This window comes from Protopterus annectens, chromosome 6.part1 (genome assembly GCF_019279795.1).
Source record: "Protopterus annectens isolate FY-2018-M chromosome 6.part1, PAN1.0, whole genome shotgun sequence".
NCBI lineage: Eukaryota > Metazoa > Chordata > Ceratodontiformes > Protopteridae > Protopterus > Protopterus annectens.
The window spans coordinates 544808327-544832674 of NC_056738.1; positions in this window are offsets into that span (position 1 = coordinate 544808327).

A 24348-nucleotide genomic window follows, 5' to 3' on the forward strand; every position below is an offset into this window, starting at 1 on the left:
TTTCACAGGCAGGTATAAGCCTAGCCTTGAGCAGCATTCTACCCTCACCAAGGATGACGTCACAATACAAACAAAAAATGACTGGCTTTAAAAATTGCCTTAAATTCTGATGTCAGTCTAAGGGGATCCAATGTCTGTCAGCCTGGGAGGACATGGATGGCTGACCACACTGCTTTGTCAGAGATGGTCTGCACCTGTCTCCTCTTGGCTTTCAGATACTGGCAAAGGCATTAGCCACCACTATTATGTCTTTTTTAGGCAGTGTCAAAATAACCAACCTCCCAGCATAACAAAATCTTCTCTAAGTAAACTCAAGGTACTGCTGCTCAATCCTTGGAGTCTAAACACAAAACTGCACTCCCTGGAAGATGTTCACATCTACGAAGTCACTGAGGCATAGTTCAAAGCCATGGATAGCACCCCAGCTGTGCAAGGCTGCAACGTCTTCCATATGTTCAGATACAAACTGAGCAGGAAAAAACCACAGCAGGAGGTGTATCCATCTTCACAAAGGACAAGTACACCTACAGATTTAGTACTAAATATGTGAAATTGTAAATATTTCCTTTCACTGTCCTATGTTAAACTATAAAACACTTGCATAGTGAAGATTAATTATATCTCTGTTAATTGTTAGCTGATTGTATATGATATCAAGCAAGTATTACTAATTGTATCCACTTTTTTCTTTGTGATCTTATTTGTTTTGCGCATCCTAAAATTGTATTTGTATTTGTATATTGTAAAAAATGCAATAAAAATCAGATTACAAAAAAAAAAAAAAAAAAAAAAAGTACACCTCAAGATTGGTCAAATAGTATGACTCTCTCGACCTATTCCATGTTCAATTAACCATAGGCAAAATTCCCTATCACATCATCACTAGCTATAGGTCCCCCACAATGAACAAGGAAAAGCATACTGCATACCTGGGCTTACTGAATTCACTTACCATGCACCCTAACCCCTTACTCATGAGCAATTGTTACTATCCCACCATTGACTGGAGAACATATATGACCTCAAGTATGCAGACTCAGACATTCTTGGACTTTTGTCATTGCTAATGCTCTAGCTGGTCAGCACACTTACAAAAGGTTCAAATATCCTAGACATTGTGCTCATTAACATGGGGGAGCACTGCACCCTCCCCCTGTGTGATGTCCTCCTTGGTAAGATTGGACCATAAATTAGTCTCTTTTGAAATAACTACAAGGGCAGATACTCCATCAAGCTCAAAAATGCTTAAGAATTTTTCCAAGACAAATTACCTCCTACTAAGTGATGGCATAAGAAATTTCAAAGCTCCCCTGAACCCTGAAACTCCTATGAACAGGTGTACACCAACACCTTGTATAACCACTTAAGTAGTTGTACAGAATTAGCTGTAGCAGACCAGATTAAAACCCGGTCTTGCCATAACAACAAGCCACCCTGATGGATGTCCTGGAATAAACAGGTTATACAACAAAAAAAAAAGAAACTAATGTCCAAAAATAAGTGGGAACTGGCTCAGCAGATGAAAACAATCCCTCACTAGTCTAGACAAACAAATTAGAAATCTTGTCAAATTCTCCAAAGCAAATTATGAAGCAAAAATAGCCTCCTTAGCTAAGGATAATCACAAGGCATTTTTTAACTATCTCCGAAATCTTAAGGGGAATACCCAGCTATGTGCAGAGCTGGTTGTTAATGGCATCACCCACACTCAACTGGAGGAAATTGACAGCCTGCTAGCTGACATATTTGGATCAAAATTTACACCTCCACTGGTCATTCCCCAAAGTATAACTGCCACCATTATTTAGCCTACTATCTCAATCTCTGCACTCTCTAAGGCCAAACGTATGGCATCAGTGGGACCAGATGAAATCCCAGTTTGCCTTTTAAACAACTTAAAGAAAGACTTAGCAGACCCACTTGGATCCCTATTCAACCATAGCCTTCATGCAGGCTATATTCCAGCAGAATGGAAAACAACAACAGTCATCCCTATACACAAAGGGGGGTTATCGACTGACCCAGAAGAATATAGACCCATAAGCCTAACAAGCCCCATCTACAAGGCCATGGTAAGAATCATTATGGACCTTATTATGGAAGTCAAGAAATATGGAAAAAGTATAAATATAGTTGCAAGCATAGAAAACATCTGGAAGAACCTCATGTTGATCAGGAACAAACGTAGGAATGGTTAAGGAGAGGCAAACTCAAACCAAGAAATGAAACGTTAATATTGGCAGCCCAAGATAGTGGGCTATGTACATGCTGGTTTACAAAGTCCATTGAACATGTGGGAGAAACAGACAATTAAAGGTTTGTAAAACCTAATTGGAAACAGTTGCACACCTTGTTGCTGGCTGTGACACACTAATGGCAGAACTGTATACTGAAAGCCATAATAATCTGGTGAGACTGCTGCATTGGGGATTGTGCAAACATTATGGTATCAAAGTGGCTGAAAACACTGGAAACATGAGCCACAAAGCATCATAGAGAATGATGAAATTTATATCACATGGGAATCACCCATTACCAACAGTTCAAAAGATAGATACTAAAAAAACAGATATAGTGGTCCAAGAAAAGAAGACAAAAGTAGCATTGATCATTAAAATCGCCACACCCAGTGACTACAGTGTCTTGAGTATAGAGAGACACAAAGTCATAAAATACCAGGATCTGCAGGCAGAAACGAGAGCAATGTGGAAGAAAAATACCCACAGTTCCAATAGTAGTAGGAGCAATGGGTCTTATAAAAAAGAATCTACAATCATATTTAGATATGTTACCAGTCCATGTAACCCCATATGAATTGTAGAAGGAGTCATTACTGGGCACATTGCTTGTGCTGTGAAGAGCACTTTTGGCTGATATCAAAGATTGAAACAATACTAATTTCATGAACTTTAACCGTACTTTGACTTAGGAAAGGGACCCATTCCCATCATGGTATTAGAAACCCAAAAGATTTGGAGAAATTAGAAAAGGGAGAGACCTTATCAACAAGGGCATAGGTAATCTCCAGACTCTAGACCCAACCCAGTTTGGATTCGTTAAGGGTGCAGCATGTCTGCTAAACCTGGTTGACTTCTTCAAGAAGATCATCAAGGCCATGGATGAGGGAAATATTGTGCACGCTGTTTACCTTGACCTAGCCAAAGCATCTAACACAATACCTCACTCGGGTATTATAGAAAACTGTCTCAACTGTGAATTAACCCCTGCATTACCAGGTGGGTAGCCAAATGGCTCACCAACAGAGCATGTACAGTCCAAGTGGGTGAATTCTCCTCTAGCAAAAGGCCAGTCACCAGTGACATACAACAGGGTTCTGTGATGGGGCCTTTACTGTTTGCAATTTATTTCTCAGAAGTCCAGGCAAATGTGGATGGCATGTGGCTAACCAAGTGCAATGACTACTGCAAATTAGGAGCAATAATTAAGTCCCTGAATGATACTAATATACTAGAGAAAGGATTAACAGAGAAAAATGATTGATGCCATAGCCATAGGTTGAAACTACATGCAAACAATTGCATAATTATTTCCATTGGGAAAGCTAACACTCCTGTTAATAACAATATAGACAACATGCCCCTAAGAGTTGACCCCGTGGTATGTTGTGATCTGGGTACTCAGGTTGATAGCATTCTGAACTTCAACCACAATGTGTCCACAGTGATGAGAAAGTCCTTCAATGTGGCACATCCCATAAATAAAGGCATGGCATCTAGATCAAAGGAAGTTATAATTACATTGTACTTGGCCCTCATAAGGCCAGTAATTGAGTACAATGCACCCTTTTGCATGTACCTCACAAGACGCCTGCAACAGCTGGAGAGACTCCTGAGGGTGTGTATGTAACCTTAGGAATAATTTCCAGATGAAGGCATGTGCATATAAATAGTGAGCACATGCAGGCAGCAGTGCCATTTTGAGAGAACAGCCAGAGTGTGAACATGTATGAGTGTGGTAGTCAGTCTGTTTATAAGTTTATTTAAGTTTAAGTTACTAAGCCTCATTCCTGATGTGTTTGTGTGTAATAAAGTTGCTTGAACCAAACCCACAACTGTTCCTCTGTTTTATCCTGACCAGACAACTGACATAGTGTCAGAAGTGGGATTGAGAGTGCATCTTCTTTAAGCCATGAGGTGCAGAGTTGACAGTAAAGGTATATTAAGCAGGTTGGTGATAACAGTGCTCAAATCATCAAAACGGGTCAGGAACGAACTTCAGGTAACCAGAACTTGCACAAATGATTTATCTTGCAAAGAAAATGAAATTGAGTATTCGTAGGGCACAAAATGCATTATTAATTAAACAAAATGTTCAAAACCACAATATTTGATAAAACTATCAGAAAAACTTATATGGGGCTCAGAATTACCTTTGGTTTGCATAACGAGCATGTTTAAAGAAAAATGAGCACACGAAAAGTATAATGAGCATGATAAAAGGTTAAATGGACATAACGAGTGCAATAAAAGTGCAAAATAAGCTTAAAGAGTAAAGTGGCTGCATTTTGTTAGTAAAAGACTGTGTTTTGGGCAGAAACTACTATTTCGCTTTGACCAAAGCCATTCAAAGCATAACTAGTGTTGTTCGAAATATCTCAGTGTGCAAAGTGTTTGCAGAGTGTGTGCTTTATTACTGTGCAATTATTTCAAAGAGTTTGCTGTGTGCAAAGTACAGTTATTTTGCAAAGTGCAGTCAAAGTGCAGACATTTTGAAAAAGTTTCTTGTGTTGTGTACATTTATTCACAGAGTGCTGCCATTTCAAAGTCTTTCTTATACTATATAGAGTTGTTTCGCAAAGTACAGCCATTTTAAAGGTTCTTTGCTGTGTACAGTTTATTTGCAAAGTGCATTCATTTTGAAGTGTTTCTTTCTCTGAGCTTCTTCTGCTGTGTAGAGTTTATTCACAAAGTACAGTCATTTCAAAGTATTTCTTACACTGATAAGGAGTGATTTAGCAAAGTATAGGGATTTTAAAGGATTCTTGTGCTAAGGTGACTTATTTGGCAAAGTGCAGTTATTTCAAAGACTCTATTGTGCTACTGGGCATAATTATAAGTTCTGGTATATATATATATATATATATATATATATATATATATATATATATATATATATGTGTGTGTGTGTGTGTGTGTGTGTGTGTGTGTGTGTTGATATATAATTTCAAGCACCTTCACTACTGTGTGTTGATATGGAGGAGACATTTCACAGACCCAGTCCACTTGTGTTTGATCATGATATTGCAGAGAGTTAGAGAGTATTTGAGCAGGAACATGATATTTTCACACAAGCAGCTTTTTCTGGCAAATATGAATGTACAAGGATATTCATTTTGCTTAACTTAGCTGGGTCAGAGGCCATTGAAAGACAGCATTCATTTGTGTATGCACCAGCAGTCTATACAAGAGAGGGGGAAAAATCACCATATTGCTGTACAGGCTGAATCAAGAGAGGACTCTGAGTGCTTGAAATGTAAATTTAGAAAAATTTGTAACCCCAATACAAATGTTACATTACAAACGGACCTATTTTATACAAGAGACCAAAAGCCAGGTGAAACCTTTGCAGCTTATATCACTGACTTGAGAAATAAGGCTAAAATGTGCAGATTTGGTGATTTGAAAGATGAGTTAATAAAGGATAGGTTTGCATGTGGTTTTAATACTGCTGCGATGAGAAAGAGTTTGCTTCGTGACAGTGATTTAGCATTCAGCAAAACTATAGAGATTTGTCAAATCCATGAGCTCACTTAAAGGCACACAGGTATGCTTGAAAGTGATAAGAGCTTGGTTTCAGCAGTCTCTAGAGCAAGCATAGACAGCATGCAGCATGTGGCAAGCAGAAAAAGGCCTAAGCACATGGCAGCTGCAACCCCTGTGGGATTCCCAGGGAGGACCTATAACTTTCTAGCAAGTTCCAGTGGAGTATAAGGGTGAGTCAGCAAAACCCTAGTCAAGTCTTATTATGTCAAGTCTTGTTATTAACTGTTGTATTTGTGATACCAATCATGAGTCTAAAAGAGAGAAGTGCTTAGCATTTGGTCAGCAATGCCAGAAGTGTAAAAAATGGAACCACTTTCAAAAGTTTTATAAATCAAGCAAGCTTCATTCAGTTATTAAGTAAGGTGACTCAAAAAAGCGAGTTGATCATGTGGAAAGCGGCAACCCTACTTTCTATGTAGATGGTGTATCAGTTGTCGCTAAAATGTTTAATGCTGTAGATTTGCTGGCAAAGAACAAAGTATTTTGTATTGCCTTGATCAATGGTAAATGCACAGAGCTCAAAGTAGACACTGGTTCAAAGTGTAATGTGATGTCAGCAGAAACATTTGCTAGAGTGAAAGCTGGAGAGCAACTTAATTTGACTAACTGTGTGAAGCTTGTTTCTTGTAGAGGTGAAGAGATTCAAACTGAAGGCTTGGTAATGCTTTCATGCTATTCATCTGGGAACAGTTACAGCTTGCAATTGTATGCAGTCAGAAGACCTGTACAGTCATTATTAGGTCTCAGAGACAGTTTAAGAATGAAGTTTAAGAATGAAACTGCTTTATTTTACCAAGTATATCATGTAAGTACATGTTTCAGTTCCAGCTTCATTGATGCTTTTTTTTCAGAGTATGCTGATGTTTTCAATGACAAGTTAGGCAAACTTCCAGTTGTGCACTCCATGAAAGTAGTCACAGAGGTCATTCCAGTGGTCAGACCAGTGACAAGAGTTCCAATGGCTATGCAGGACAAAGTTAAGGTCCATTTAGACAAGATGGTGCAGCAAGGTGTTATATGTCCAGTCACAGAACCAACTTAGTGGGTGTCTTTCATCATAGCTGCTAACAAGAAAAGTTCAGATGAAATCAATATATGCATTGACCCAAGAGACTTGAACAAGGCATTAAAGAGACCTCATCATCCTATGCGTACAGTCGAGGAGGTTGCCGCCCTCATGCCAAAAGCCAATGTTTTTTCTGTCTTAGATGCAAAAGGTTCATTTTGGCAAGTAATGCTTGATCGCAAATCTTCATTACTGACTACATTCAGCACACCATTTGGTAGATACAGATTGTTCAGGATGCCTTTTGGAATAAATTCTGCCAGTGAAGTCTTTCAGCATGCAATGGAGCAATTTTTTTCTGGCTGTGTGCTATAATAAAAAAAAGAAAATACAACTCACGAAAACTATGGCAGATAGCAAAATACGACAAACCAGTGACCATAAAACTTTTTTATTATATCCATCTCTAGCAGCTCGGCTCACTCAGCCTTCAATGGAGTACAAAACTAAACACACAATCACATATTATATACATCACTATTCATTAAATTAAATCAATTAAGTTAATAACATAAATAGTATATCAATTATATTAAAACCTTCCAATTACAAGCCACATTTATTCCTTCTGGATTTAAAGTGCCAAACTTCAATATAAAAAGTGCTTCCTTATATAAAAGCTTCTTTTTTACATTCATACGTTTATCTATTTTTTCTATTTTTTCCAAAATGGTACCCTGCAAACCTGCAGGGTCCCCATCATTTCTGTCCAAAAATGTTGAACTAAAGGGCTTTCTGTTTTCTTTATTTTTAATATATCTTAAATGCTCTTGCAAACGTCTTTTGAAAGCCCTTTTGCTCTCTCCTACATAAATTTTTCCACATGGACATTTAAGAGCATAAATAATACATTCTGTAGTGCAACTGAACTTATCAAGAACTTTAAACCTGTGACCATTTATTGCTTCAAAAGTACAAATCACATGCTTACAAATTTTCTATGCACTATTCTGTCTTTTATGTTCCTCCCTCTTTTAAATGAAAACATTAGATGTCTACTAAGTTCTGAAAATTCTTTAAACCTAAAAAGGAAGTTCCAATTCTGCTTAATAATTGCTATAACTTCATCACGTATCAAGTCATAGGTGATAACCATAAAAATCTGTTTATCATCCTTCACTTTATTATTCACCTTCCCACTTTTGTCATCATTTATTATTTGTTGTTTGCACTTTATAACTTTGTCTAGTGGATTTTAATGTCTCTTTCTTCATAACTCCTTCTAATAAACATATTGACTGTTTTTACAGTTCTTTTTCTAAAGTCTCATTATTATTACATAGTCTTTTGACTCTCATAAGCTCCCCATATGGGAGAGACCTTATTAGATATTGTGGATGAAAACTAGTTCCATGTAAAAAAGAATTGTTGCCTTCATATTTTCTATGTATAGTTGTTTCTATTCTTTCACCATCAATCCCCTTTAAGACTACATCCAAAATAATTACTTGAGTGTCACAAGCTGATATGTCAGATTCTAAATCAAATCTATTAGTATTAAGTTCACTCTCAAAATTATGCACCTTTTCAAATCCATTATGACAAATAAAAATTAAATCGTCAGTATATCTATAGTACTGAAGGACATGTTTTTTTAAAGAAAGAATTTCTATATACACATTTTTGTTCAAACAAACCCATCATTATATTAGTGCATGTGGGGGCAAAAGAAGCCCCCATGGCTGTACTCTGCTTTTGATGGTATATGGTTCCATTAAATTCAAAAAGATTGTTTTTCAAACAGAATTCAATCAGTTCTAGTATATACACGGATACTGGCATATTGCCAAGTGCAGACTAACGCTTCAATTCCATTATTATGTTTAATAGTCATATAGAGACTTTACCATCTATGATCAGACAATACATATTTTTTATCAATTGTATATCAGCTATTCTATTCAAAAAATCAAATGTGTCTTTAATATATGAGGGTTGTTTCTTCACTATATTCAATAAATAACTATGTAAAAACATTCCAATTTTATTCAAAAAATACTGACAGGCAGACACTATGGGTCTGCTCGGGGGGTTATGCAGATTTTTATGCACTTTAGGAAATCAGTAAAAAGTAGCCATTTCACATTCATCAATATTAAACTTTCTGTTAATATCATCTTCTGAAAAATATCCCAAATGGAAACCTTTATACAAAAGTTCCTGATAAGCTTGAATTGCCTGCTGGTATTGGTCTATGCATGCTACATCATATGTACTTGCATCATTCAAATGTCCGTAGCACATTTTAAGATACTGTGTATAATGTAATACAACTAACTTATTGCCTTTATCGACAGGTTTGAATATAAGCTCTTTCTTGATAATCAAATTTTGCAATGCTTGTCATTCTAACTTAGTTAGATTGTATTTAACACAGTGTTTATGTTTAATAAATTCTGTATAAACATTTTCTACTGCAAATTGAACCATGGTCGAAAATTGTTGCAAACCTTCATGGTTAAATGGTGGAATAAATTGACTTTTAAAAGTTACCATACTGCTATTAAGCTTAAAATATGCATTATATTCATCATCATCAAATTCGGAAGCACATGAATAAAAACTGTCATTATAACTACCACATGAATCAATAGTATGCGATTTTTCATCAATACCATTCCTGTTTTGGTTTAGAAAAAATTCCATAAATGTAATTTCCTTATTAAGCAAAATATGTCCCTTTTGATCAAATACAACCTGGACATAACCATTGGTACAAATTTTAACCCCAAATTTAAAACTGCAAAATGGTGGAATAAATTGACTTTTAAAAGTTACCATACTGGTATTAAGCTTAAAATATGCATTATATTCATCATCATCAAATTCAGAAGCACATGAAGTCTTTCAGCGTGCAATGGAGCAAATTATTTCAGGCTGTGTGCTATAATAGTTGATGATTTACTGGTTGGAGGTAATGGTGAAGCAGAGCATGACAGAAACCTCAGGAAAGTTCTGGACAGAGTGCATGAAGTGAACTTAAAGCTTAATCCTCTGAAATGTAAATTCAGGCTACCAGAAGTTGCTTATGTAGGTCATTTATTTACCAGTATAGGCTTACAACCAGACCCTTCTAAACAAGCAGCCATTCTCAAGATGCTGGCTCCAGATAATGTCCAAGCCCCACTGAGTTTCCTTGATATGGTTAACTATTTGGGCAAATTCATCCCTGATTTCAGTGAGTTATCAGTGCCTTTAACAGAGCTGACACACAAAAATGTTGTCTGGTCATGGTTAGAACAACACCAGAAAGCATTTGCTAACCTCAAACAACAGACTGCCAAGCCACCTACATTGAGATATTATGATGTCCACAAACCAGCAGTTCTTTCCTGTCATGCTTCAAAGTTTGGTCTTGGTACAGTTATTCTTCAGGAGGGAAGACCTGTTGCCTGTGCATCTAGAACTCTTACCCAAACTGAGATGCAGCATGCTCAAACTGAGAAGAAACTTTGGGAATTGTGTTCGCATGTTCGGAGTTCCATGATTATATCTATGGCCAAGCTATCCAAATTGAAACTGATCATCAACTTCTAGTCACTGTTTTAAAGAAGCCTATGCATACCACTCCAGCAAGACTACAAAGAATGATGCTCATATTACAAAAGTATAATTTCAAAATGGTCTACACAAAAGGCAAACTGCTTTATCTGGCTGATACCTTATCCAGATCGCCCAGAAATACCACGGAACAGCTTGATGCAGAGAATTTTGACTTTGATGTCATGGAAGTGCATAATTTTTCTACCATGAGATGATGAGTTAAGAGATCATGCAAAGACTGATCCAATTTTGCAGAAGCTCCACCACTTCATCAATGCTGGATGGCTGTCAAAGCAATCTTGTGTACCGTCAGAAGTACAACCTTACTTTCCAATAAGAGATGATATGCTGATGGAAGATGATATAATTTTCAAAGGTCCAAAACTTATTGTTCCTACTTCCTTACAACATGAATATATTCATATTTTGCATCAAGGACACCCACGTTCTGATTCTACCAAAAGTAGGGCGAGAGGACTAGTATTTTGGCCTTCTCTATCAAAGGACATTGATAAAGTGCTTTCATGTTGTTCAGTATGCAACAGTACTGAACCCCATTTGCAAAAAGAGCCACTTCAGCTAAGCCAGATTCCTGAACTACCTTAGTCAACAGTAGCCAATGACATATTTGAGTGAAACAATCAGCATTACTTAGTGTTGGTAGACTCTTATTCAAACTGATTTGAGATCGATTTGCTACCTAACCTAACATCCAGTGTTGCTATTATTAAGATGAAACATCATTTCTCAGTCCATGGTAGTCCACACAAAGTTATTTCTGACAATGGTAACCAGTATACCAGTCAGTTGTTTCAGAAATTTGCAAAATATAGGACTTTATCCATGTTACTAGTAGTCCAGAATACCCACAGTCAAACGGCCTTGCTGAACATGCAGTACAGAGTGCAAAGTAATTATTAGAGGGGTCAAAGCGTGACAATACTGATATCTTCTTGAATTTGCTTAATGTTAGAAATATACCCCGTGACAACCTACTTGGCTCGCCTGCTCAACGACTTCTATTTAGGCAAACCAGAACAACCTTGCCTATCAGTTGTAGATTGTTTCTGCCTAATGCTAAAAACAACAGAGCAATCAAAGCCCAATTGTTTTAAGGAGTGTTCCTTTCAGAAGCCCAGGTATGATAAAACAAGCAGATTTCTTTGTCCGTTAAAAGAAGGAGAGACAGTAAGTATGCAAATGGCGAAAGGCTTTGATCGAATTGATCAAGTGAGAGGCATATGTGCCGAGCCGAGATTCTACTTAGTGGAATCTGAGGGTATAGAATACAGGATAAACTGCAGGTATCTTCTTCCTGTGTCATAAATGATATGGCAGCATTGTACCTATGATACAGACTCTAGATCTCAGAGCTACCCTGACAATGTTCATACTGAAGAACATGTCTCAGTATCCATTCCCATTCCTGATGATGTCCCAGATGTCCCCAAAGTTAAACATTCCTTGAAGACAGTCACCATTGCTAGATCCAATTCTGACTTTTATGTTACATGATCAGGTCATATTTCTAGACCTAGTGTAAAATACACTGCAACCTGGACATGATTGTTTTATATGTGTTTAATTTTGTATGATTGCACGCCAAAGAATTAGTTCTGTATAATTGTACATCAAAAGATCATTTCTGTGTAATTGCATGTCATTCAATATTTTCATTTGGTATACGATCTATTTCTCAAAGAGGGAGGATGTAGAACAGAGCATGTGTATGTACCTTTAAGAAGCATTTCCAAATGTAGGCATGTGCATATAAATAGTGAGCACGTGCAGGCAGCAGTGCCATTTTGAGAGAACAGCCAGGGTGTTAACATGTATGAGTGTGGTAGTCAGTCTGTTTATAAGTTTATTTAAGTTTAAGTTACTAAATCTCATTTATGATGTGTTTGTGTACAATAAAGCTGCTTGAACTGAACCCACAACTGTTCGTCTGTTTTATCCTGACCAGACGAGCAACACAAATCATGCTGGAGAGATAGATATGTTTCTCAGGGACTACCCCTTCTTTGGAACAAGCTTCCCATTCATGTGAAGTAGAGCCCCTCCCTGACCCTCTTCAAGTGTAACCTTGCTCAATGGATGGGCAATTGTAAATTCACTGCTGGAGTGGTGCCCATGTCCCTCATGGACAGAGGCAGTCAGTATTAATTACCATACTACTGGCTCATATCTCTTTGAACTTCATTCACCTAGCGTTTGGTAATTGGAATCTTGGAATACATATGGCTAGGCTTGTAAAGGCTCTTGAGCCATTAGCCTAGTAACAACCTATGAACCTATGAAACAGACACCTGTATGTATGCCACTTGACCTCTCCAATGCTCCTTAGTGCTGATTAGAGTTATCTGTCATGTACCCGAGCTGCTTTTGACACCTCGAGAGTGTCCCTGTTTAGTAGCATATTTCTTATCTATAGAGGACTATGCACACTAAAATGCAAGTGCTAAATATGCAGTGTATACTAGTGTGTGTATATGTTATACGCAGCTCATTACACAGATGTGTTTACAATAATCACAAGTAACCACTCTTCTATGTCTGTAATACACTGCCACATTTCATTAACTGAGTTACAAACAAATGAGGGGCATCTTTTGAATTACTGAGAGGTGATAGCAAGGTTCTCTGATTCAGTTATCGGCTGACTTGCTTTCTGTGTGGAATCTGCATGTACTCCTTGTGTTCTTGTGGGTTTTCTCCAGATGTCCCTGTTTTCTCACACATTCTAAAGACATGGATTAAGTGCACTGGGAACTCTAACTTGTCCATACGTATTATACAAAAGAAAAACCTGGAAAACTATTTCTGTTTCCCTTTTGCCTAGAAAGCTCAGCGGTTGGTGTGGCTATCCATGGGGATCACTCTAGGAGTCAGCTGTGACTCAGAAGAAAGCCAGCGAATGTGGGAGAAAGAAAATGAGACTAAAAATGGCGATGTTGGAGAAACAGACTATTTAGTATGATGATAAAAGTAATGGATGTGAATTTATTTGTTAACTTGATAAGCCCACTAGGCAGAGTGCTTCTTTTCTGGGGCATCACAGAAGTGATGTCTAATTGAGTGACTTGTTCAGTCATAAAGTGTGCAAACAGAGACTGAAAGAATCAAACCTATGACCACAGGATGAAGAGCATTAACAACCCATGCAATCAGACAATGAAAGAATCAAACACATGACCACAGGATGAAGCTCATTAACAACCTGTGCAATCAAATTGTCTGCACTAAACTGTCAGAAAACCTCAAGAGTAAAAGACATTACATCTACAGCTAGACTAATGCTGAAGACTGAATGCGGTGTATACCTCCTTGGAATGACAAAAATATTTGATGTGTATATCTTTCTGATTTCATAAAATAGTAGTTGATTGCCTTCAGGGTTTGAATAGGAACTTAATGTAAATATCACAAAGGTGTATCTTTTAAAATGATATTTTATTGGGCAATACATATGAAACATTTCTTTGTTCTAAAAACTGTGGACTGTCATGGTAGAAGCAATTCTGAGGGGAGTCAATGGGAAAAGAAGATTTTAACTGCCAGGTCTCATTTCATATGCTGTCCATGTTCATTGCAATAATGTGAGACAAACTTTCTGCACTGAGGATATATTACCCTTTGACATTGCCTGCCAGGCTACATGTATCCTATCCTGGCAAGCTTCAGTGCTTAATGTTCCTAATTATACCATTATGAGGCTTGAAAATGTTGAGACAGACTTTGGTGATGGTCAAAAGCTGATGACAGTGTCAACTCTCAGCTGGAGCTGTCAGACTATGATTATTTAGGAAGTTGAAATGCCTGAATGTCGCACTGGGAATTGTTATAGTCTTACAGTGCTATGTGTCTCATGACTGCAGGGACAGATGTGATAAGCGCATTGAATTAATTTAGCTAGTGGTTTGTTATATGTTTTATACTGCAAACAATTTCTAATACTGTTTACCTCCCTTACATTGTGGGACAATATGTTAAAATAATGTGTACAGTGTGTAAATATAAGCTGATACAGGTTCCCTCCTCAACATTTTTAGTGATGTATCACTTAAATTGAAATGTGTGAAAATAGCATGGAGTTACATCTAAATTTTACTGTTACCAAAAACACGTTTACTTTTATAAATGACATATTAAAATAAATTAATCCTTGATAGACCTCGTGCCCCTAACAGGAAGATGTATAGCAACTTCTTTTATAGCAGCTCTTTGTATTCTACAATTTCTACTCTCTTCAATGCTAATATTTCCCTCCATACTTGTATATACTATTTATGTTCTTTTGGCTAGACCACATTTACCTAACCTATAACAACTGTATTATAGATTGTATACTCCTGATCCTACATCTTTTTAAACCTTTTTGTAAATATGTGTATATATTTCTTTACATCTCTGTATATTTTATCATGTCAGTATGCTGCATAATTTACATAAACATTTTTTAAATACCTTTATTGAATTATCACTTGTGAAACAGGCAAATTTACATTTATATAAAAGTAATCAAACTGTATTAACAAGTTCACATTTACAAACAATATACTTCACACATATATTACTTAACCTAAGCAACATTACATAAATTATTCAATCCCTGTTTTTAATAACCTAAGCAACATTATGTAAATTATGCAATCTCTGTTTTTAATAACCTAAGCAACATTATGTAAATTATTCAATCCCTGTTTTTCTTTTGTTTTCTTTAACAAGAAACATCTTTATTAAACCATCACTTATGACAAAGGCAATCATACATGTATATAAATGAAAACAAACCACAGACACAATCCTAGTTGCAAGGATTTTACAGCACAAACCATACTGACACATTCCCAGTTGCAAACATCATACATCACTTATAATCTACCCAATCATTTTCAGTCAAACATTACATAGCTCATTTAAGTACTGCCTTCTTTTAAACCTCATTCCTCCCCTGTATGTAATGTTCCCACAATTTCCATTTCTCCTATGTAGTTTTTCCTGTGTAGTTTGCGCCTACCCTTTCCTAAATATCTCAATTCTAGTTGTTTTATCTCTGTTGCTACATTTACTACTTCTAGTATAGTTGGTTTAGATTTTGATTTCCATTTTTTAGTAATTGCTTTTTTGGCAGCCACAATAATTAGACACAGCAAGGCCTTACCACATCTAGGCAATTCCGATTCTGTGTCATACCTCAAAAAAATCTCTCCCTCATCATACCAATTTGCCCACTGAGCATCTCCAACAGTGCATCCTGCAGGGAATCCTTAAAGTCTACTAACTCACCACATTTCCAGAAAATATGTTCCTAATTATCTCTTTCTTCCCAATCACACCTCCAACATTTGCAGTCTACCTGAGGAAAAATTCTCTTGAGTCTGCTTGGGATATAAAAATATCTATGTAAACATGTCCAAGCAAAAGTCCTAAATCTTCTATATTTTGTTGCATATTTGGGAGATATACATATATCCTCCCATTGTTTCTTTGTGAATTGCATATCCAGTCTTTCTCTTCCCAATCCTTTCTAACTTCCTCTGATTGATTCTTATAGTTATCATGCAATATTTTATACACTCTACTGGTTATTCCTTTTTTAATGGCAGCTTCTGTGTTAGATTCTACTAAAAACTCTACCAGTGCTAATCTTTAATTTAGGGCCCATCCATTTCTTTCAGTTTGACTATACAATGATATCAGTCTCTGATAGGGAAGCCAATCTCTAACTTGCAGTCCAAATAAATTCTTGGCATCTTCCCATTCTATCATCTTTCCCTCTCTAGTTATTTGTTCCCGATACTTTGGTTCCTTTGCTAGTTTTCTCCAATAAATTCTAGACCCCTCTTGCATATTGTTTATATAATTGCAGTCATCCCTATAGGCAGACTCTCCTTTCTACACTCCCATGTTGGCTTAGTTCTTATGATACTTTCTGCTACTTTATAGATATAATATTTTACATGGTTATTGTTATTCTCCTTAAAGGCCTGCATCCAAAATCCCAGTCTCATTGCTTCTTGAATTTTCCCCCTGTTCCATCATCATCCCTTTCCACTTTTAATTTTATAGTTTTCTGCTTATGCTATGTATAGGAGCCTTAACTGTGTAGCTCTGAAATACCCCTTCAAATTGGGTAATCCCAATCCACCCTGTTTAACTGGAAGAATCAGCTTATCCCAATTGACTCTTGCCATCTTCCCCTCCTATATAAAGTCCTTCAGCTCTTTATTAATAGATATCCACAAATGCTCCTCTGGTTGATAAGAATATGCCTGACCTGTGTATAAGACTAATGGGACTAAAACATTTTAACTGCGTGTATCTTACTATCCATATCCATATAACAAAGTTTCCAATTCCTCAGTTTTTGTATTTTTCTTTTGTTTAGTCTCTTCCCACATATCCTTAGCTGCTACACCAGAATCATTTTCATCCATACTCCTAAATACTTCCTTTTATCATGTCCCCATAAATATGGATATTGCTGAACCAATTAATATGTGGGTACACAATTTACTGCTATTGCTATTTGTTTTAGCTTCATTAATTTTGTATCCTGAAAAGATTTGAAATGTTCTCAAAATGTTCCACAACACTGTAATGTCTCTTTCTGGTTTTACCAGGTACAACATAATATCATCTGCAAATAGAGCCAGCTTTTCTTAATTACCCAACCAATTATATCCTGGAATTCCTGAGTCCCTTATTTTCTTTGCCAGTGGATCTAAATACAATGCAAATAACAAAGGGGAAAGAGGACACTCTTGCCTGGTTCTTCTGCTCAAGGAAAAATTATCAGAGGACCTCACCCACTTTAATTTTCACCTCTGATCCCTCATATATCCTCCCAATCAACCTTATAAATACAAATGCTTCCATTGCCCTGCTCATAAAGTCCCAGCTTACTCTGTCCGATCCTTTCTCTGCATCAACAGCAACCAACAACAATGTTTTTTTTTATTAGACTCTGCTGCCCTCTGGATCATCAGTGTTCTGTTAATATTGTCAATAGTCTGGCTCCCCATCCACAAAACCACAATGAGCCATATCTATCAGATTTGGCATTACATTTGCCCTTCTTTTAGCCATTATAGACCTGAACATTTTATAATCATAGTTTAGTATGACAATGGGCATGTATGAAGTTGCATGTGATAGATCTTTACCCTCTTTAGGTATTACAGCTACCATTGCTTTCTTCCAAGATGTTGGTACTTCTCCTCCCTCAAAATGAAAAGTTTAGGCACAAGGAACACTGCAAAGGCTTGTACCAACACTGCAATGTTTATTGTTCCACAAATCACATAAAATCCAAAACAAACCACTTAAAATCCAATAAAATGCTTAACTTTATCACCACGTTTTTTGTTCACCATAAAACTTCTTCAGATTAGTTAAAACAGTCAATTCCCTCATACCTTATATATATATTCTATTTAAACTCATTATCCAATGAAAAATCACAGTCAATAAAATAATTAAGCTACCATAATGTACAAAAATATATTCCCACAATGGAAGTAGAGTTTATACTTTTGGAAACTGCTGAGAGGACTTAGTCCAGATTGATCTCAGGCAGGAGTGTGATGGGGATGGAGAGGACAGAGGCAATTGTGGATGGGGTGAAGTTGAAGAAATTTTGTCCTCAAGAACATTAGCAATATCCAAGAGGTCATTAAAGGTGGTGCTATTGGAAATAAGTTTGGTACAGAGTTTCAAATTACTTATAAACATCCTAATATAGTTGAAGAAGGCCTTATGGTTGTTATTTTGTTTAGCAGCAATTCTAAGTTCATAGTTGGCCTTACATTTCCTAATGGAATGTTTGGGTTGTGGCAGAGACTTCAACATGCCAAACAGTATATGCATGTAACACAAAAGCTGGAACTATACTTTTAGTAAAAAAGGTGTTATACATAAAAGATGGGAATAATAATTGTTTAATGCAATGATGCTTTATGTAATGTCTTTAAATGCCAATGGTCTCACTAATAAATACAAAAAAGGAAGAACAGTGAACTATATTAAGAATGTAGAGTGCAAATAGCAATATTACAGGGATTACTCTAAAACTAATTATTTGCTTTCCAGCTGACCCTGTAACAAAGGCTCCATATCAAGCCATAATAAGTATAATTGCAAGTTTGGAACTAAACCCGTATGGCAGTACTAGCACATCAACAACATATACAATAAAAAAAAACAGCTCCTGGCCATCATTAAAATATGTCTACTTCATCATTACAGAAGAGAATTAAAACTGGAAAGTAAGTCTCTCAAATATTCCATTAGAAAATGTAAGGACAACTATGAACTTAGAATTGCTGCTAAACAAAACAATCATAAGGCCTTCTTCAACTATATTAAGACGCTTTTAAGTAATTTAAAACTCTATACTGAACTTATTTCTAAAAGCACCACCTTCTCTAACTTCTTGGACATTGCTAATATTCTTGAGGACAAAATTTCTTCAAACTTCACTCCATCCACAATCACCTCTGCCCTCTCCATCCCCATCACACCCATGCTTGAGATCAATTTGGACTAAGTCCTCTTAGCAGTTTCCAAAAGTATAAATGCTACTTTAGTGGTTCCTGACAATATCCCTTGATGTCTGCCAAAAGGCATCAAGTTTCACCTAACAAAGCTCCTGCATCAACTCTTCAACCTGAGTTGTGTCCCCAAGGTGTGTGAATGGCAGTTGTGATGCCCTTACATAAGTGTGGTTCCTATACCAACTCTGGCAATTACAGGCCTATTAGTCTTGCTAGTATTATTTGCAAGCTTATGGAAGGTATTACAATTGAATTAACAAACAATCATATAAGAGACCTTATATTTATTGATACTCAACCAATTTGGCTTGTAAAGGGCAGACTGTGCCTGCTCAGCCTGGTTAATTTCTTTGACATGGTTACAAAGGTCAGGGATAAACAGCATGAGCTCCATCCTCATGTCTCCAGAGGTAAGGGTATTATATATTGTTATCCTTCATATGTATATACATGTTCATGTTTGACAAATAGCTTAAACGTATTTCCAGTATTTATTCTTTTTGAATATGTCAGTCTTTGTTTTTATTAATGGTTTCCACTGTGTTTTACTTCATTCTACTGGGTGATAGTCTTGTGACTTTTTTTTTTGTAAAGGTCACTTGGCAAATGTTTCGGCCATCTGATGAAATCTCTGTATATTTGGTATACAAGACAAAAGTGCTTACAATGAATAACCAGTGTTTATTTGTAAGTTTCCTTGATTTTCCAAAAGAGTTTTCAGCAACCTATATTTTGAGGGATTATTTAAATATGCACTAGAAATTGCAAGAAAAATCACTCAGAGATTGTATTATTGGAAACAGGTGCAAAGGAAAAGGATCACAAAGAAGACTCAGCAAAGCTACCAAACATGCTCTTCCCACTGATTTTATAATAGGACAAGTGGACAGGCTGTCAGTATGGGGGTTTTGAAAAGGTAGGACAGGGGAGAGAGTCATATGAGACAGTGAAAATAAACAGGCAGGACATCAGTAAGGTGTGCTGAAGACTGAAATGGCACAGGCACCACAATGGTTGCTACTCAAATTACAAAAAAGTGTCAAATGTGCTTGGAGGACTTTGACAAGCTTGTACAGCTTATTCCTGAGTTCTGTGTTGGTATCAGAGGATACATGGTAGCTTCAATGCTAGAAGTCCTCTGTGTTGGTATCAGAGGATACATGGTAGCTTCAATGCTAGAAGTCTAAATCTTAAAATGCACTCACTCGGGGCACTCCTTAAAATGGAGAACATCGATATTTGTGCAGTCACTGAGACCTGGTTCAAGACTCCAGAGAGCACCCCTGCACTACCAGGCTATAACTCATACCACACTTTTTGGCCATGTAACCTGAACCGAAACACCAAAGGTGGAGGTGTGTCCATATTCATTAAGGATATCCACACCTCCAGGCTAGTTGCTCAGCATAATGCGTCTGAGCTTATCCAAGTGCAACTAGCTCTGGGCAAAACTGCAATCCAAATTGTAGCTTGCTACAGATCCCCTCCATGCCCCAGGATTCCCACTCCTCTTTTCCTGATGTACTGAAAAATATTAGGGTCAACCAAACATGCTAATAATGGGCGACTTCAACTACCCCACCATTAACTGGGAAAACTACTCGTGTACCAAATCCTTAGCTCAACACTTTCTGGAATTCATAAACTCCAATGCCCTGGATCAACTTATCTACACCCGCACCAGGGGCAACAATATCCTAGACCTAGTCCTTACCAACATGAGTGACCGGTGTTCCACACCTGAAGTCAACTCCTCATTGGTCCGATCTGTTCATAAGCTAATCACCCTTGATATCCACATCCTGCCCCACTCCCCATTAAGGAAACCACGGAAAAAAATTTCTCCAAAGCCAACTTCATGCTCCTTAAGACAAAAGTGGTGAACTTCATGATATCCTTGCAGATGGACAATACAGTTACAACTGCTAAATCCCACACAAATGTACTGTATAAGCACTTACACAAGTGCATGGATCATGCTATCCCAAACAGAACCAAGACGCTATCCTCCAAAAAAAGAAGCCAATCTGGTGGTCCCCTGCCATAAACAAACTGTACAACAGAAGGAAGAAACTGTTGCAAAAGAGAGTAAAATCCCATGAGTGGAGGAGCTCCCTGGTCAGCCTCAGTAAGAAGCTGATATCCCTTATAAGATCTGCCAAAGCTAGCTACAAAAACAAAATCACCACTAATTCTAAGGACATCCACAAAGCATTCTATAGCTATGTCAAGAATCTCTATGGCAACACCCAGATCTGCTCTGAGTTGCAGCACAACGGCACGAAAATTACTGAACCAACTGATATTGCCAGCATCCTGGCAGATAGGTTCAGTGCTAACTTTACCCCCCTCTCACCCCCTAAAGGACCCATATCTATACAGGAAGAATGCAGAGTCCCTGTAACCACAAGTACACAGGTAAAAGCTGCACTCTCTAAAGCCAAAAACACAACATCAATGGGACCGGACAACATCCCAGGCTGCGTTTTACACGAACTTCAGAACAAACCGGCTCCCCACCTAAGCACCATGTTCAATAATAGCCCCACATCAGGCTTTGTGCCCACTGAATGGCGCACAACAACAGTTATCCCACTCCATAAAGGGGGAGCTACCACTGATCCCAGGAACTATCGACCTATTAGCCTGATGAGCCTGATCTGCAAGACCATGGAACGTATCATCATGGAACTCATAAACAAAGACATTGGTAACCTCTAAACTCTGGATCCCACGCAGTTCGCATTTGTGAAAGGCAGATCATGCCTCCAGAACCTGATCGACTTCTTTGAGGCAGTCACCAAAACCGTAGATGTGGGTAAGGCGGTTCACACAGTCTATCTTGACCTCTCCAAGGCTTTCAACACCATCCCCCATTCTGGAATTATAGCTAAACTCACTAAACTAGGTATAAAGCCCTACGTCACAAGATGAGTTGCCAACTGGCTCACTGACAGAATTCACACTGTAAAAGTTGCAGACTCCAAATCTGACCTCAAACCAGTGACAAGTGGAGTACCACAGGGTTCCGTCCTGGGACCGCTCCTGTTTGGTATCTACTTCTCTGAAGTACAGGCTAACACAGAAGGCCTCTGGCTAATGAAGTTCGCAGATGACTGCAAACTAGGAGCCATAGCAAAGTCCCCAAATGATGTGGACATCCTACAGAAGGGCCTCGCTGAGACAGATGCCTGGTGTCAGAGCCATGGCCTCAAGCTCAATGCCAACAAGTGCAGTGTCATCTCCTTTGGTAAAAACTCTGTACCCATGAACTACCACATAGGCAGCAATCTACTTAACACCGAAGAGACCTTGGGACCCAGGTGGATGTAGTCTCTCCTTTGATAGTCACATCGCCACAGTAGTCAGGAAGTCCTTCTACGTGGCACACCTCATCATAAAAGGGTTCTCATCCTGGAAAAAAGAGGTCATTGTTCCTCTCTACTCGACACTCAGACCCATTATAGAGTACAATGCCCCTATTGGAATGTACCTCACAAGACATCTGCAGTAGCTGGAAAGGCCACAGAAGTACCTCACAAAGAGGATTACTGGCCTCAAATAAATGCCCTACACTGACTGCCTCAAAAAACTCCAGCTTTACTCCGTAGCATATCGCCTACTCCGAGGTGATCTCTGCCTAACATATAAAGCTATGCCAAACCCAGAGCTGTTGGACATGCTACACCTAAAGAAATCCCAATCCCTCCAAGCTATACGCTCTAGGGACCTAAACCTTGTCACCACAATAAATAGGACATGATGGAGGGATAGATTCCTGTCCCAGTGACTTCCCATACTCTGGAACAGGCTACCCATTTATTTCAAGCAAAGTTTTTCATTAGCACTCTTCAAGAAAAATCTTGATGAGTGGATGGGAAATAGGAAATACACCCCAGGGATCACTTCTGTGTCTCTGCTCGACAGTGGCACAGGAAAATAACTTTCTTGGGTGGCGTAAGCCAGGGAACCTTGTTGGCTAGGCTTATGTACTCCCTTGGGCCGATAGCCTAGTACTACCTATAAACCTATGAACCTATAACTTATAGATTTGGGGAGGTGGAACAAGAAGGGTCCAGGAGCCCCTGCAGAATGGCCCTAGCAAAGCTTGATCTAGACCAGGGGTGTCCAACCTTTTGGCTTCCTGGGGCTGCATTGAGTGAACAGAAATTGTCTTGGGGCTGCATATAAAATATATCATATAGTTAACTCTTTTGCTGCCGTGAGAGACCAAATTCGACCTCCTGGCTGTACTGTAGGTGCATTCAAACAATGAATAAATGTAATAAATGCCTAATATTTACCTTAAAATTATAATTCTCATTCTATTTCTCTAATCTAACAGTTAACTCTAACATCTTAGTTTATATATATATACATATATATATATATATATATATATATATATATATATATATATATATATATATATATATAGCTAGATATTTTTTTTACAAATAAACAGATATTCACTACAGCACTAGCATTTCTCATTAGGGAAACCACTCCAGCAGTCTAACTATGTAAAATGTCAACATTAGCAGTCCTACAATACTATAATCCACAAAAATAAACCAACAAATTTGCAATAAAGTAAATAATTCACATTACTGACTTAATAAAACAATTCTGAATAAGCTACAAGAGGGTCTCACCCAAACAAATGACTGGTGCCAGAAACATGGCTTCAAGCTAAATGCCAAAAAATGCATCATCATCCCCTTTGAGGAGAGTGATGTTTCCACAAATTATCACACTAATAACAATGTTGTAGGCACGCAATCAGTCGTGAGGTGCTTGGGCACCCAGGTTGATAGAAACCTGACTTTTGACCACCACGTTGTCTCCGTTGTACGGAAAGCTTTTTACATAGCCCACCTCATTAGTAAGGTTATCTCATCCAGGGACAAGGAGGTCATAACATCCCTGTATTCTTCCTTTACAAGAGCCATTATTGAGTGCAACACCCCTTTTGGCATGTGCCTCAGCAAAACAGCCTACCAAAAGAAAGACTACAACCATTTCTGACAAAAAAGTCAAAGGACTGAGTTCACTTAGTTATCCAAACAGAATAAAAAGCTTCTTGCTTTCCTCTGTCTCTCACTGGCCCCTATACATTTCATCACTGGCTTGCTTTCCAGGCTAAGAAAGATCCTGCCTTAAGAAACTTTCTCCACCTCAGAAATACTGGCTATATTTAAAATGCTCACTACAAAGACCACAGCCTTCACTGCAACATAAACAAGCCACTTTGTAGGGATAGGTTCTTGACACAACAACCTTCAACTTCTGTAAAAAGCTCCTCTCATTATCAATCAATGTAGTTCAGCAACACAACAACTGGATGGATAGCCATAAATGTACTCCCTGAGTACGTAGCATAGGCTTCATCAAACTG